This window comes from Microcebus murinus, chromosome 28 (assembly GCF_040939455.1).
Source record: "Microcebus murinus isolate Inina chromosome 28, M.murinus_Inina_mat1.0, whole genome shotgun sequence".
NCBI lineage: Eukaryota > Metazoa > Chordata > Mammalia > Primates > Cheirogaleidae > Microcebus > Microcebus murinus.
The window spans coordinates 9,705,030-9,720,045 of record NC_134131.1 but is presented as its reverse complement, the minus strand read 5'-3'; the positions used below and the strand labels follow the sequence as shown (position 1 = coordinate 9,720,045).

The following is a 15,016-nucleotide window of genomic DNA, read 5'->3' as shown; positions in this document are numbered from 1 at the left end:
TTTCTTTCTCTAATGCACTTATTGGTGTGTTAATCATCAAAGAAGGATGCTAAATTTTTTTTAAAGTAAAGCAAGTAGCACTGTAAATTTCGATAGATTTACTAAAATGCACAAGTTGTATGTGTACAGCTTGATGAATTTGGTATACACCATGAAGATCAAGACAGAGAACATTTTTATCAACCTATTGAGGGATTCTTAGAAAAACAACTTATTCTATTTTCAAGTGGACAAAAATTTTAAAATTTCAGATGAGTAAAAGAGGGAGAAACAAAATAAGAACCTCTATGAGGCATTCTTTTGATTGTGTAGGTTAAAGCATCCCCTCTCTGATATAGTTAGCACCTCTGCTCAGTCCCATAACACTGTGCACATATACATCTTCATTAGGAAACATGCTGAAATGTCTATACTGACATCTTCTGTAAGTTTCTCCTTAAAAACAAGGGCTTTATTCAGCTATTCACTACCAGTGCCTAATGCAATGCTTGGACCATTTAGGAAAACCTGTGGCTTGCTCTCGGAGCATAGATCTTTAGAAAACTGTATTACATGCTCATCTCTAGTGTTCTAAAAAAATCATTCATGCTGACACCAGTTACACAGTCATATGGAAATAATATTAAGGCATATATTTTTTAAAACAAAAGATACATATCTATCTCTTCACGAAAGTAAAATAAAAGATGTCTTTCTAGAAAAATCTATATTTTCTTCAGAGTTAATTGATCAATGTGTGAGAAGAGATTTTGGAATGGATGAATTCATCTCTTGGAATCTTAATTTTACTATATTTAAAACCCCTGACTCACTGCAATTTGACCTGACAGAATTTAAGATTTCAGATCATGTGGAATGTAAAATTTAAATACAAACCACAGATTACTTAAAGGAGGACTGGGAATGAGTTTGTGTTATGTGGGTGGGGGGGTGGAGGTCAATTTCTTAAATGTACCTAAACCATATGCTAGTGATTTTAAAACGTAAAAACAAGCTTCAGTGGAAGAAGCAAATTAAATCTTTATTAAGTGCTTTTGTTGTGGAAATATTTTCAGTAATTGCCTAGAAACAGATAGAGATAGAAAGGTTACTTTTTAATGGGGTGATACGATGCACACATAGAACTGGCATTACCATGTGAAAGTGAAATTAAATAAATGAATCCAGTAGGCAACTGATATCTTAATCTGTGTACCTTGGATTCACGAGTGGAGTCTGTAATTCAGAGAGCAGTTCGATAACAATAAGTGCAATTAACAAGTGGAGTGCAAGTATAGATAGATGTTTCTGCTATAATGAGATAAACGCATTCCTAGTATGGTCTGCCAAAATCACATCATAAAAATTACAGGGTCTATGAAAAAGGGTCAGGGAAGACCTACTCAGAGTTTATGTAACAAGAACACTAACAAAAATGATAACCATCCCGCTAAACATTAATCATGATTAAATATAAAACACTATTAAAAAGACAAGTCGAATTCATAATAGAGAAAATACAAAAATACTGTGTCTGACATGCGTGTGTGCACACATGTACGTGAGTATAAGAAAGCAGCTTGAAGGAAGAAAAAAGAAGGAAGAGTTGAGATCACTAAGCTCTGAAATAAGGGCAAAGTGCAGGACAATTGAGAACTATGCAATAAGCATCACCGTGTTAGGGTACATGGCGGAGGGCAGGGGGGCAAGAGGAAGAATGTGCCTTGAATGGGAATCTTGTGCGGTAGGTTCCTTCTCTTGGCTAGCTGTGTTGCTCTGTTGGTGGGCTTTGTGTTTTGAGTTGCTGCTACTTAGTGAAATACATGAACAGAACCAGTGTCTATGTTACACTGACATCGTTCCCCACTTACCAATTCCTTATAAGCTAGTTTTTGTCATGGAAAAGTGTTTTAGCAAAACAGACTCATTCTCATCTTAGATAAACATCTGAGTTGACGCCAAAATATAAAAAAAAAAAAAACCAAAACAAGTCTTCTAGAAGTTCTTTTAAACAGATAGTTTGTGAAATAAAGTTGTAAATCTGTATTACATAAAAATCCCTTCTTAAAACTGTATCTTTCAACATACATTTTTTTTATCACTTTAGGCAGACATTTTTCAGCTGTTCAGGAGGAATTCTGCAGTAGCATTTGAAATGAATTTACATAAATCAAACCGTGCACAACACATGGGTGTATTTGTCAAAAAAAACCCCAAAAACTATATATTGCTTTTACTGGATTTTAAATAGCGTATTAGCCACACAGAAAACAGAAAATACACCTTCCAGTTTCAAAGGCATTTGTAATGTATTATTTATGTGCATGTTATCTTTTGGAGATTTTAGAGATAAGACTGACTTGAACATCTTTTTCTCTAATAAAAATGTAATTATTATTATGTTACCAGGTCATTGTTAATGACTTAGTCTATTAAGAACATATGTATTTTTGTAAAGGAAAAGCACTTGTAGATATTTAATCAGTACAAGATACATCTTTTGCAGAAATGCTGTTTAGAGATTCTCTTTAAATATTTTTTTATTTTTGTGCTCAAATGTATTTTCTGTTGATCCATGGAATGTTCTGTACAAAGCTGTATGATTGTACAATTGGGCTAGATACTTTTTTATTTTTTAAATCTGAACTCTTAGCCAAGTATATTTGACCATGTTAAAAGTACAGTTATCTTCTTCACTCCTGTAGTATTTCGTCACAAGGAACTGACTCTTATCTTGAAGTAAACAGAAGATTAAGACTTCAAGTAATCTAATTTGTTTCTATAGTATTTATTTATCTTGTGAGTGGTTTCATTAGAAGAGGTCAGTGTATGAAGTATGTTTTGAACATTATACCAAATATCAGAAAATGTGAAGGACTAACCCAAAATACAAAAGCTTTATGGGGGGTTGTAAATATGAATTATAAAACAGTTTAGGATGCAATTATGACTATAAATAAACTTGGTGCCTTATTTACAGCTAAAAAAAATTGATTGCATAAAAAAAATGGAATTATCAATTCAAACATTTTTCTTTTGTCTGCTCAATTTGCTTCTAGTGTTATCTAACCCTGCAAATGTATCAGTTGTCACCAGAGGCTACAGTGCTTTCTGCTGCAAAACTGTCAGAACTTCATCAAGTTTTGAATAGTTGACTCAGCGATGGGTTTCTTAACATTCTGCCATTTTGTGCACCTGAGATGCTGCATCTTTTGCACCTGAGATGCTGTTCAGCATGTGGGATTATCTGGACCCTGCATTTACTGTGATCTTCAAACATTGGGGTAGCAGAGGCTTGAAGGAAAAGTGAAAGCAGCACTTCCAATTTGATACTCACAAAGAGTGAGGTTTTAAAAGTTATTGGTAAGGCGAAACTTCAGTAGGTTCCTAATAGTTCAGAAAAGACAAAACCAACTGTCAAATTACACACTTAAGTAGCTCGGATTCTGGGAGACCCGAATCTGCTAAATCTGATACACTGAAAGGAGAATATTTCTCAAGTCCACTGCTAGAGGGCACCACTCCCTCAGTGTTGGAACGAGTCATGCTACAGGACCTCTTCCATGTGGAAAATGCAACTGTTTTTTATTTATCAATGATCTTTACTACATTAACTTTATCGATGAGAAGCATCTGGCTAAAAAGAAGCCTTGTAAGCAACTTACAACTGTTTGTTTCCACTTAATAAAATGACTCTTGGTCACATTATCAAAGGCAGTCTAAGGCCAAGAGAACCCTTAAAAACAAAAGTTCTGTGCCTTCATTAGTGTAATTTTTCAAGACAGATAGTAGAATGATAACTCCTTAACTAGACAGGCAGTGGCGGTCCCATTTGGGAAATATATGGTTGTGACGTTTTACTATATTGCTGAAGAGGAAAGGATGATTATGCATGCCAGTTCTACCACAGTTGGCCTGTAGAAGCATCACTGGGAATACGGCACGTTGATGGAGACTATTAAGGCTGGCCCTTTTGGAAGTACAGAATTTCATATTATTCTAAACTTTGTCTATTATCTTTATTACCTCATCCTTCTCTAAAAATAAGCTTACAGTGAATGCATTGATTCAAATCTTCCCACAACGGAGAAGAAAATGCTGGCATCAGATTATAAGACCCAAACCTTCTTCTGGCCTGCTGAGTTGCTGTCTATTAACAGAAGGCAGGGTACAGTGGAAATTTTCTTCCTTCTAGGTACATCATTTCAGAATGGCGGATTCAAAATCGGCCCGCTCTAACCAGCAATGGAGAGACTCTCAGCAAAGAGACTCTCTGCAAAACTCTGAAGTAGATGATTTTTCCATTCCTTCTGATGTTAGCAACATGCATCCCTTGTAATGTCCCTAAGAAGTGTACCCTGCTCGTTCGGGTCTGACTGAATGCCCTATTTCCTGAGGGCTCTAATAATGCTTCTACCATGGCAGCTCTTATATTTATGGGCTCTTATTCCTTTGGACAAGTTATTACGAAGCAAAAAATAATATTTACAGTCACAAGGTTGTTTTGAGGATTAAATGAAATAATACATGTATTGTATGTACATAAAGTACTTAGCAAAATATTTGGCAAAATTAAGAACTTCCTACTTCCCATTCCCTACTCCTATTTCCACCACAACTCTACACTCACCACCATTATCAGGGACTTTTTTTTTATGCTGAACAATTTCTTAGAGTCAGAGAAATACATCTTTGTTTGAAAAAAGATAACTTTTTATTTTGAAATAATTATTAATATCCATTCACAGAAAGTTCCAAAGATAATACAGAGAGGTGCTGTGCACCCCTTACCTAGGTCCCCCCACGTGGTTGTATCTTATGTGAATACAGTCCAATATCAAATAAGGCAACTGATCATTGGTATAATGTGTGTGTGTAGTTCTGTGTCATTTAATCACGTTAGACTTCAATAAGCACCACTGAAATTAGGATAGAGAACTATTCTCTCTCTACAAAGATCTTCCTCATGCCCACTCTTAATAGTCACACCCAGCCTCCACCTACTTACCCTCCCTAATCCCTGGAAACCGTTAGTGTCTTCTGCTATAGTTTTGTCATTTTGAGAATATATATATGCATGCGTGTGTGTATACATATATACGGAAACAGATAGTATGTGATCTTTTGGGAGCTGTTTTTCACTCAGCATAATGCTCTTGAGATCCGCATAAGTTGTTGTGTGTATCAATAGCTCCTGTTTATTTCTGAGTAGTATATGCTGGTATAGATAAGAACTACATCTTTAATGTTGGCATTTCATGCTCTGTGATAACTGACAAATACTTTTAAGCGTAGGAACCATTTCAAGATCTGTCAATGTTTTCTCTGCCAACAAGTAAGATCAGGGATAGCCTTTTTTTTTTTTTTGAGACAGAGTCTCGCTTTGTTGCCCAGGCTAGAATGAGTGCCATGGCATCAGCCTAGCACACAGCAACCTCAAACTCCTGGGCTCAAGCGATCCTTCTGCCTCAGCCTCCCAAGTGGCTGGGACTACAGGCATGCACCACCATGCCCGGCTAATTTTTTCTATATATATTATTTGGCCAATTAATTTCTTTCTATTTATAGTAGAGACGGGGTCTCACTCTTGCTCAGGCTGGTTTCGAACTCCTGACCTCGAGCAATCCGCCCGCCTCGGCCTCCCAGAGAGCTAGGATTACAGGCGTGAGCCACCGCGCCCGGCCTAGGGATAGCCTTTTAATATTTTTTTATAAAAGGTTTGAAAAGCTGAAAATTAATTATGTAAACATGGGTAAAAACTCTTTTTCTTACTCCCAGGAAAACATTTTAAAGCCATTTTATAACATCATTTCTTATACAATTAACATGATGATTAAAAATCATTCTTCTATAATGCTTTAAGTAGGGCTTCAGCTGCTAAACCCCTGTTAATCTCCTTTGAGATATCCTATCTATATAAAGATAATAAGATATTATGCATTTTTAAACTATGTAATCATAATGGCTTTCTTATGTCAGCCCAAATTAGTGATATTTCATTGTATTTGGCCCCGTGTCCTAAACTCTTATGCAGATTCATATCCTTGGTTAGGCAAGTACTATATATTATTGCAACGTCATGTCTGATCATGGATAACTCTGTAATATGATAGGGATGTTTGCTAAATGGACAGAAAAGAGAGTCACTAGACTGTGATGGTGAGAATCCTCGTATAGCAGTGGTTAAGATATAGTAGCTCTTGTCATTAGCTATTATTAGAACAATTGGTTCTTGGAAGGCAAGAATAGGTATCATGGATCTGTATATTCCTTGGACCTGGTGTTTGGCATAAAGTTGATATTTAATCAATATTTGTTGAATTAACATATGTTGTAGGAAAGAACTCAGGGATTCAGTTCAAAACAGAAATTCCCCTCTTACAATCCTTGGCCTGGCTACCAAATCCCTTTTTTCCCTCCAAATAAACAGCTTCTCGAACTTCCTGGCCTGTGTACAGGACACTCTGGAGTTGGACCTCAGTCTAACAAAGCAAAATTACCCAAGAAATACCATATGGTCTGTTTATACTCCTAAACCACCTGAACTGGTGTGATGGTAGGTGTTTAATATATGACTCTCTAGACAAAAGAAAACTCCAGAAAAAAAAAATCAAAACAAAAAAAACCAAAACTTGGTTTGTAGTGTTTGCTAATTCTGTGGTGTAAATACTCCTACCATGGCCAATTTCTAACTATCGGCATGAGGTTGCTGAATGCTGGGTTGAGAAGAGATGCACAGAATCGCTCTTACCACTATGAGGTAGCTCCAGCACATAACTGCCTTTCCCCCAAACACATACTTAGGGGAAGGTAACAGGGCAAATGGGCCCTGGGATGTTCAGCTTTCCCCAGACTTGAATCTTACTCTGCAGAAGTACACGGTCTCCTGTTTCCTCCCCAGGTACTCTAAACAACGGACCCTGTGCCGAGCAGACAAGAACTTCAACTCCCTTCTAATCCCTTTGATGGCTTCACTTTACTCAAAGAATCTGTTCCCTGAGGCTTAGAGAGTCAAGGCATCCCAGTAGTTTTAAAGGCTCTAGTGACACAGGCTCTGCCTAGACATGTAGGTCACGAGAAACATATTATAAGGTAGGTGGGCGACATTCATGCAATGCGGCAGTGACCCATAGCTTCATCATCATGTTCCTTCAATAAGGCACCAGAAATAGTTTTGCAGGCAAAGAGAGCACATATTTTGCCTTTTTGCTATGTTCATTTTCACCACATTCAAAAGGCTTTATTAAAATCAACATGCTAAGTACAAATGAATTTCTTTAGGAGTCTAGAAGAACCATGTTGGGGGGGGGGAAGAGCTGGAATGGTTGTTGGTGCAAACACTACACTCTGTTTTTGGAAAAAATTCTCTCTCATGACCAATACAGCTTTTTTTTTTTTTTTTTTTTTTTTTTTTTTTTTTTTTTTTTTTTGAGACAGAGTCTCACTCTGTTGCCCAGGCTAGAGTGAGTGCCATGGCGTCAGCCTAGCTCACAGCAACCTCAGTCTCCTGGGCTCAAGCAATCCTTCTGCCTCAGCCTCCCGAGTAGCTGGGACTACAGGCATGTGCCACTATGTCCGGCTGATTTTTTCCACATATATTAGTTGGCCAATTAATTTCTTTCTATTTATAGTAGAGACGGGGTCTCGCTCTTGCTCAGGCTGGTTTTGAACTCCTGACCTCGAGCAATCCGCCCGCCTCGGCCTCCCAGAGTGCTAGGATTACAGGCGTGAGCCACCGCGCCCGGCCAATACAGCTTTTGTCAATCCTATGTTCACATTGTACTCTTGGATGATGTAACAGCAATGGAAACAGGGATTAACTGGACATAGAGTAGTTATACCAACAGAACAGCCCTGCCCTCCTTCCAACCTCTATTTGCTTCTATGCATTAGAAAGCTACTCAGTGTGATGGCTTACGATTGGGTAAAGAGGGGATCTAGAAAGCAGATTCTAGCTCTGTGGCACCTCACTTTAACTGATCATGGGACTCGCCTAGAGGAACCTGTTAAGTATACATACTCTTGACCTCCACCAACCATGAGAGAGAGACCTGGGATTTTACACTTTTTGTCACTGACAATTGTGATCCCTGGAGCAGAAGCATTGGTGTCTCTATGGAGCTTGTCAGAAGCATAGAATCTCAGCAACCCTCCCCAACACCTGAAATCAGAACCTGAATTTAACAAAATCCCCAAGTAATTCATAGGTGCATTAAACTTCGAAAAACACTTCTAAATCTTCCATTTATTACTGTGGTAAAAAAGCACATAAAATAAAATTTACCATCTTAACCATTTTTAAATGTTGTGCAACAGATCTCTAGAACTTTATTTTCCAAAACTGAAACTTTATAACCATTAAACAACAATTTCCCATTTCCCCCTCCTCTTCCTCAGCCCTTGGTAACTAACTACATTCTGATCTCTGTTTCTACGTGTTTGACTACTTTAGATATCTCATAAGTGCAATCATACAGCATTCATCTTTTTGTGACTGGCTTGTTTTACTCAGCATAATGTTCTCAAGGTTCATCCGTGTTGTAGCACATAAGAGGATTTCTTTCTTTTTAATAATATTCCATAGTGTGTAGATACCACGTTTTCTTTATCCATTCATCCATCCATGGGCATTTAGATAGTTTTCGCCCCTTGGCTTATTGAGAATTATGCTGCAATGAACAAAGGTGTGCAAATATCTTTTTAGATGCCATTTTCAATTACTTTGGATATATACCAAAGAGTAGGATTGACGGATTGTGTGACAATTCTGTGTTTAATTTTCTGAGCAAAAAAGACAATTTTCTATTTTCCATAATGACTGTAGCCATTTTACATTCATACCAACCGGGCACAAGGGTTCTAATTTCTTCAATTTAGTGCTCTCCCAGCTAAGCTACTTCAGTAGGTTACAAGGGTTCTAATTTCTCTACATCCTTACTAGGACTTCCTATTTTCAGTTGTTGGTGTTGGTGTTGATGGTAGCATTGTTATTTTTATAGTGGTCATCATATCTGGTGTGAGGTCTCATTGTGGTTTTGATTTGTATTTCCCTACAGATTAGTGAATAAGCATCTTTTCATTGTTTATTGGCCATTTGTATATTTTGTTTGGAGAAATGTCTATTCAAGTCCTTTGTCTATTTTTTCATTGGGTTACTTATTTTTTGTTCTTGTTGAGTTGTAGTTCTTTGCATATTCTGGATATTAACCTCTTATCAGATATATGGTTTGCAGATAGTGCATTTAAGTTTTTAAGTTTGATGTAACCTTGTTTTTGATTTTGTTCCTTATACTTTTAGCGTCATATCCAACAAATGATTGCTAAATCCAATGTCTTAAAGCTATGTTTTCTTTTAGGAGTTTATAGTTTTAGGTTTTATGTTTAGGTCTTTAATCTGTTTTGCACCAATTTTTATATATGGTATAAGGTAAGGGCCCAACTTTGTTCTTTTGCATGTGAATATCCAGTTTCCCCAATATTTGTTGAAGAGATTGTCTTTTCACCAGTGTATAGTCTTGGCATACTTGTTGAAGATCATTTAGTCATAGACACCAATATTTATTTCTGAGTACTCTCTTTGGGTCTATTGGTCTATACATTTACCTTTATGTCAGTAGCTAATTGTCTTAACTACTGTTGCTATGCAGTATGTTTTGAAATCAGGAAATGTTAGACCTACAACTTTGTTCTTCTTTTTTCAAGATTGTTTTGGCTATTTGTGAATCCCTTGAGATTTTGTATGAATTTTGGAATCTTTTTTCTATCTCTGCAAGCCAAAAGACAAATGCCATTGAGATTTTAATGGGAATTGCATTGAATCTGTAGGTTGCTTTGGGTAGAATGGACATTTTAACAATATTAAGTTAAAATCTTACCCACGAATATAGAATATCTATTTATAGTTTCTTTGGCTTATTTCAGCAATGTTTTGTAGTTTTCAATGCACAAGTCTTTGCCTACTTGGTTAAATTTATTACTAAATTTTATTATTTTAGATGTTATTGTAAATGGGATTGTTTTCTTAATTTATTTTCAGATTGGTCATTATTAATGTGCAGAAATGCTACTGATTTTGTGTGTTGATTTTGTATCCTGCAGCTTTACTGAAATTGTTTATTAGTTATAACAGGTTTTTCCATAGATACTTTAGGGTTTTCTACATATAAGATCATGTCATCTGCAAACAGAATTTTGCTTCTTTCCTTTACAATTTGTATGCCTTTCATTTCTTTTTCTTGTCTAATTGTCTTGTCTAGGACTTCCCAATTAAATAGTAGTAGTGAGAGTGGGAATTCTTTCCTTGCTTCTGATCTTAGAGGAAAAGCTTTCAATTTTTTGTGAAATTGAAGTTAAGTACAACATTAGCTGTGGCCTTTTCATATATAGCTTTTATTATGTTTAGGTATTTCCTTCTATTAGTTTATTGAAAGGATGTTGAATTTTCACAAGTGCATTTTTATCAATTGAAATGATCATGTGCTTCTTGTCCTTCATTCTGTTAATGTGGTGTATATCAACTGATTTTTTTATATGTTAAATCATCTTTGCATTCCAGGTGTAATCCCAATTTGTCATGGTGTATAATCATTTTAACGTGCTGCTGAATTCAGTATGCTAGTATTTTCTTGAGTATTTTTGCATCAATATTCATCAGGAATATTGGTCTGTAGTTTTCTTGTGTCTTTGTCTGCTTTTGGTATTGGAATAATGCTGAGCTCAGAAAATGAGTTTGGATGTGTTCCCTCTTCTTAGGTTCTGCAGAAAATTTGAGGAATACTGGTGTTAGTTCTTTTTTAAACATGTTGTAGAATTCTCCAATGGAGCATCTGGTTCTGGCCTTTTCTTTATTGGGACACTTAAATTACTGTGTTAATCTTTTTACTAGGGATAAGTCTGTTCAGGTTTTCCATTTCTTCATGACTCATTCTTGAGCAGTTGTTATGTTTCCAGCAATTTATCTGTTTCTTCTAGGTTATTCAATTTTCTGGTGTACAATTGTTTTTAGTAGTCTCTTACAAGCCTTTTTATTTCTGTGTCCATCAGTTGTTATGTCTCTTCTTTCATTTCTGATTTTATTTATTTGAGTCTTCCCTCTTTTTTCTTAGTCTAGCCAAGAGTTTGTCAATTTTCTTGATCTTTGCAAAAACTCAATTACTGGTTTCACTAATTTTTTATTTTTCTAGTTTATATTTGTCTCTGCTCTAATCTTTATTATTTCCTTATTTCCTGCTATTATTGGTTTTGCTTATTCTTTTTCTAGTTCCTTCAGGTACAAAGTTAGAATTTTGATTTGACATCTTCCTTTATTTTTTTAAAAAAATAAGCATTTATTTATTAACTTCCCTCTTAGTATTGCTTTTTCTGCATCTATAAATTCTGGTATGTTGTGTTTTCATTTTAATTTTTTCCTAACATTTTCTAAATTTCCTATGATTTCATGTTTGACTCATTTGTTAAGAATCAGTTGTTTAATTTTCACATGTTTTGGGATTTCCTGTTTCCATCTGTTATTGATTTCTAATTTCATTCTATTATGGTAAAAGAGAGGATATTATGTATGATTTCAATTTTCTTAAGTCTGTTAAGATTTGTTTATATTCTAACATGTGGTTTATCTTGGAGAATGTTCCATGTGTGTTTGAGTAGAATTATATTCTGCTGTTGTAGGGGATAGTTTTATGTACGTGCCTGTTATGTCCAATTGGTCTATAGTGCTATTTGCACCTTCTGTTTCCTTATTGATCTTTTGTCTTATTGTTCTAGCCACAATTAAAAATAGGGTATTTAGTTTCTTACTATTATGTTGCTGTCTATTTCTTCCTTCAGTTCTGTCAATGTTTGTTTCTTATATTTGAGAGCTATAATGTTAGGTGCACATATATGTCTAATTGTTATATCTTCCTGGTGACTTGACCCTTTTATAATTATATAATGTCTTTCTTTGCTTTTGTGACAGTTATTTCCTTCAAGTCTATTTTATCTGATATAAATACAGTCACTCTTGCCCTTTTTAGGTTTTGGTTTGCATGGGATATCTTCTTTCATTTTTTTTACTTTTAGCTTATGTGTGTCCTTAGATCTAAAGTAAATCTTATACAAATAGCATATAGTTGAATATTGTTTTTTTAATAAATCCATTGAGTCAGCTTATGTCCTTTAATTGAGGCATTTAATTCATTTATATTTAAAGTAATTACTGATAGAAAAAGACTTACAATTGCCATTTTTGCTATCATTTTCTGTATGTCTTGTAGCTTTTGTGTCCCTCCTTTCCCCTATTTCTGTTTTCTTTTGTGTTTCCTTGTTTTTTTTAGAGACATAATTTGATTCCCTTATTTTCCTTTTAGCATATTCTATAGATATTATCTTTGTCATAATCATTGCAATTATATAACATATCTTAAAGTTATAATAATCTATTTCAAACTAACTTTAGTCTCATCTTTAATCTCAGGGTTTTTACATCTATACCAGATTTAAAAGTTATTATGTTTTTCAGCTTCAGAATTTCTTTAGCTTCTTCTTTATCTTCTATCTCTGTTGATATTCTCATTTTGTTCATGCATTGTTTTCCTAATTTTGTTTACTTATCTATCTATGCGCTCTTTTAATTCATTGAGCACCTTTATGATGGATAATTTGAATTCTGTGTCTGGTAATTCATCTGTCTCTGTTTCTTTAGGTTTTTTTTTTTCTGGATATCTAATTTGTTCATTTGATTAGGCCATGTTTTCCTGTTTTTGTGTGTGCCTTGTTATCTTTTGTAAGGATTTTGGCATTTGAAAAATCAGATACCTCTCCCAGTCTTTGCAGTCTGGGAGGACTTTCACCAATCAGCCCACCTAGAGATTCTGGAGACTTCTCAAGCCTTTTCTAGGCATCAGTACTGTATGGGATTTTGTGTGTAATCGCCCAACTGAAGGAGACTTCCAGATTCCACTCAGGAGCTTTCCCTGATGTCCTTATGAGGTACTGCGTGTGGACTCTAGAGCTGTGACAAGCACTAGATCTCCTTCTGGAGGTACTAGAGCTCCCCCTGGTGCCTGTGGCATCAGCCAACTCTGATATCAGACCAAACCACATTGATAGCCTTTGTTCTCAGTGGGTGTCCCACCTGCCCTGGTTCCTGTCAGCACTTAGATTCAGGCAAAACAGAAACCACTTCCTTGAGCAGACCCCCGCAAAATCAAGATTTTAGATGGACCTTGCACTTTTCTCACTCTCTCCCTGGCATGGAGTCAGGTGTTGGGATCACATGCTGTCCTAGAAGTGGGGGAAGGTTCAGGGAGCGAGTGTGATAAATTTTCCTACAGTGCTTTGACGTGGTCGGCTTCACACTTGACTGGAGTGGAGAAACCTCTTAAGTGGTCTCTGGATTTCTCCCGACCACAATTGGTCTGTGTATCGTTGTTAAGTCTGCGTCTCCATTGGAGAAAGAGGATCTGAGCCTTCCCACGTCTGTCTTGCTGACATCACTCCTCACTACTAAATCTTCTCGAACGTCAATTCTAGTACTCGCTAGATCAGCCTAGCCAACTGTAATCAATTTTTTTTTTTGCCACAAGACAGCAGATAGCAAATCATAGTCACTTCGTTTAATTTGTTTATTTATTCATGAAGTCAGAGAGACTTGAGGTGGATAATGGTGAAAGATAAAAAAGTAATAAATACATTTAAAATATGACTGAAGTCAAACAGAAGAGTAGGGAACAATACCACTAAAATTAGTACAAAATAATTTAAATCAGTCCTGGATTTTGGGAAGCCAAAGCAGATAGGACAACATGGAAGGACAGAGAAAAAGAAGAACATACTTCTTACGGGTTGGCTTTGCTTCTTTGCTAGAAGACTCCAACTTGTCTTCTTTTAAGAGAAAAGTTCTACATTTTAAGAGGAATTTACAAGAAATCTCTTTATGTAAAGGACTATGGACTTCAAGATGGATAATCCCTTCATAGTGGTTTTACAGAAGAGTCTCGGACTTTGGTTACAGTCATGCCTTGGGCTGTCATGCCTTGGGCTGTTCCTGAGTTATATGTTTAACTCACTGACAGCATTTATTTGGGGAAACTGATGTAAGGAATTGTCATAATATTTCTCTCTCAGCTTTTAATGTCTCCCCTCTGCTTGCTTTAAGTTACCAGAGTCTCACTATGCAACACCTTAGCTCAGTCCTCACATGGTAAGTCTATAAAGCCACTCTGTGTACCTTATTGCTACTCATGTCTTGGTGAAATGGGGCCTTCAGTCATGGTTGGAATCTCTGAGGCCTGATGCTTCTCATATACAAGAGGATTTTGGATTCAGAGTTCTGATCCAAAAATCAGATATTTTGATAGGTAGACTATGTTCAATAAAAAAAAAAAATCTGTGTAGGATAGATTTCCCATTTTAGGATAGTAGTTCTACAAATGTGGTCTTGGACCATCAGTATCACCTGGAAACTTGTTAGAAATCTAAATTATCAGGTCCCACCCCAGAATTTTATATCAGATATTCTGGGGGTAGCACCCAGCAATCTATAATTTAACATGCCCTCTAGATGATTTTGATGCATGATAAAGTTTGAGAATCAATACTTTAGGAAAACTCAATGGCTTTTTAAATCTGATCAATTACAGTAATAGATCCCAAATTTTGCTGTTCATTGGAGTCACACCTGGTGAGCTTTAAGAAAAAATGTCTAGATTCCAGGCCCAGGGATTGAATTAGTTGCTATGAAGTATAGCATCAGGATATTAAATAGTTCCCCAGATGATTGTAATCTGCAGCAAAAATTGAAAGCCACAGAAGTGGGATTTACTGGTGATTTTGTGGCTATCTATATTACAAGTTTGGGGTATGGATACTTGTTAACAACAACAAAAAGCTTCTTATATTGTTGCAAACACTTTTAGGTTTCCAAAAGACTTTCGCGTGTGATTTCTGTTAGTTTTCTCAGTAAGGTGAGTAATAGCAACATCCTCCTCCTGGTAAATGTATACTCAGTAACTTGCTGAAGATATCAAATTTGATTTTGAGGTCCAAGTGCATAGCT

At 36.0% G+C, this 15,016-nt stretch overlaps 1 protein-coding gene across 2 annotated transcripts in view; it reads right to left on the bottom strand.

Moving 5' to 3' along the window:
* The window catches only part of CNTN4 (contactin 4), an 872,298-nt gene that overhangs the window by 128,536 nt on the left and 728,746 nt on the right, over positions 1 to 15,016 (bottom strand). The gene's annotated exons all lie outside the window — the stretch shown is intronic.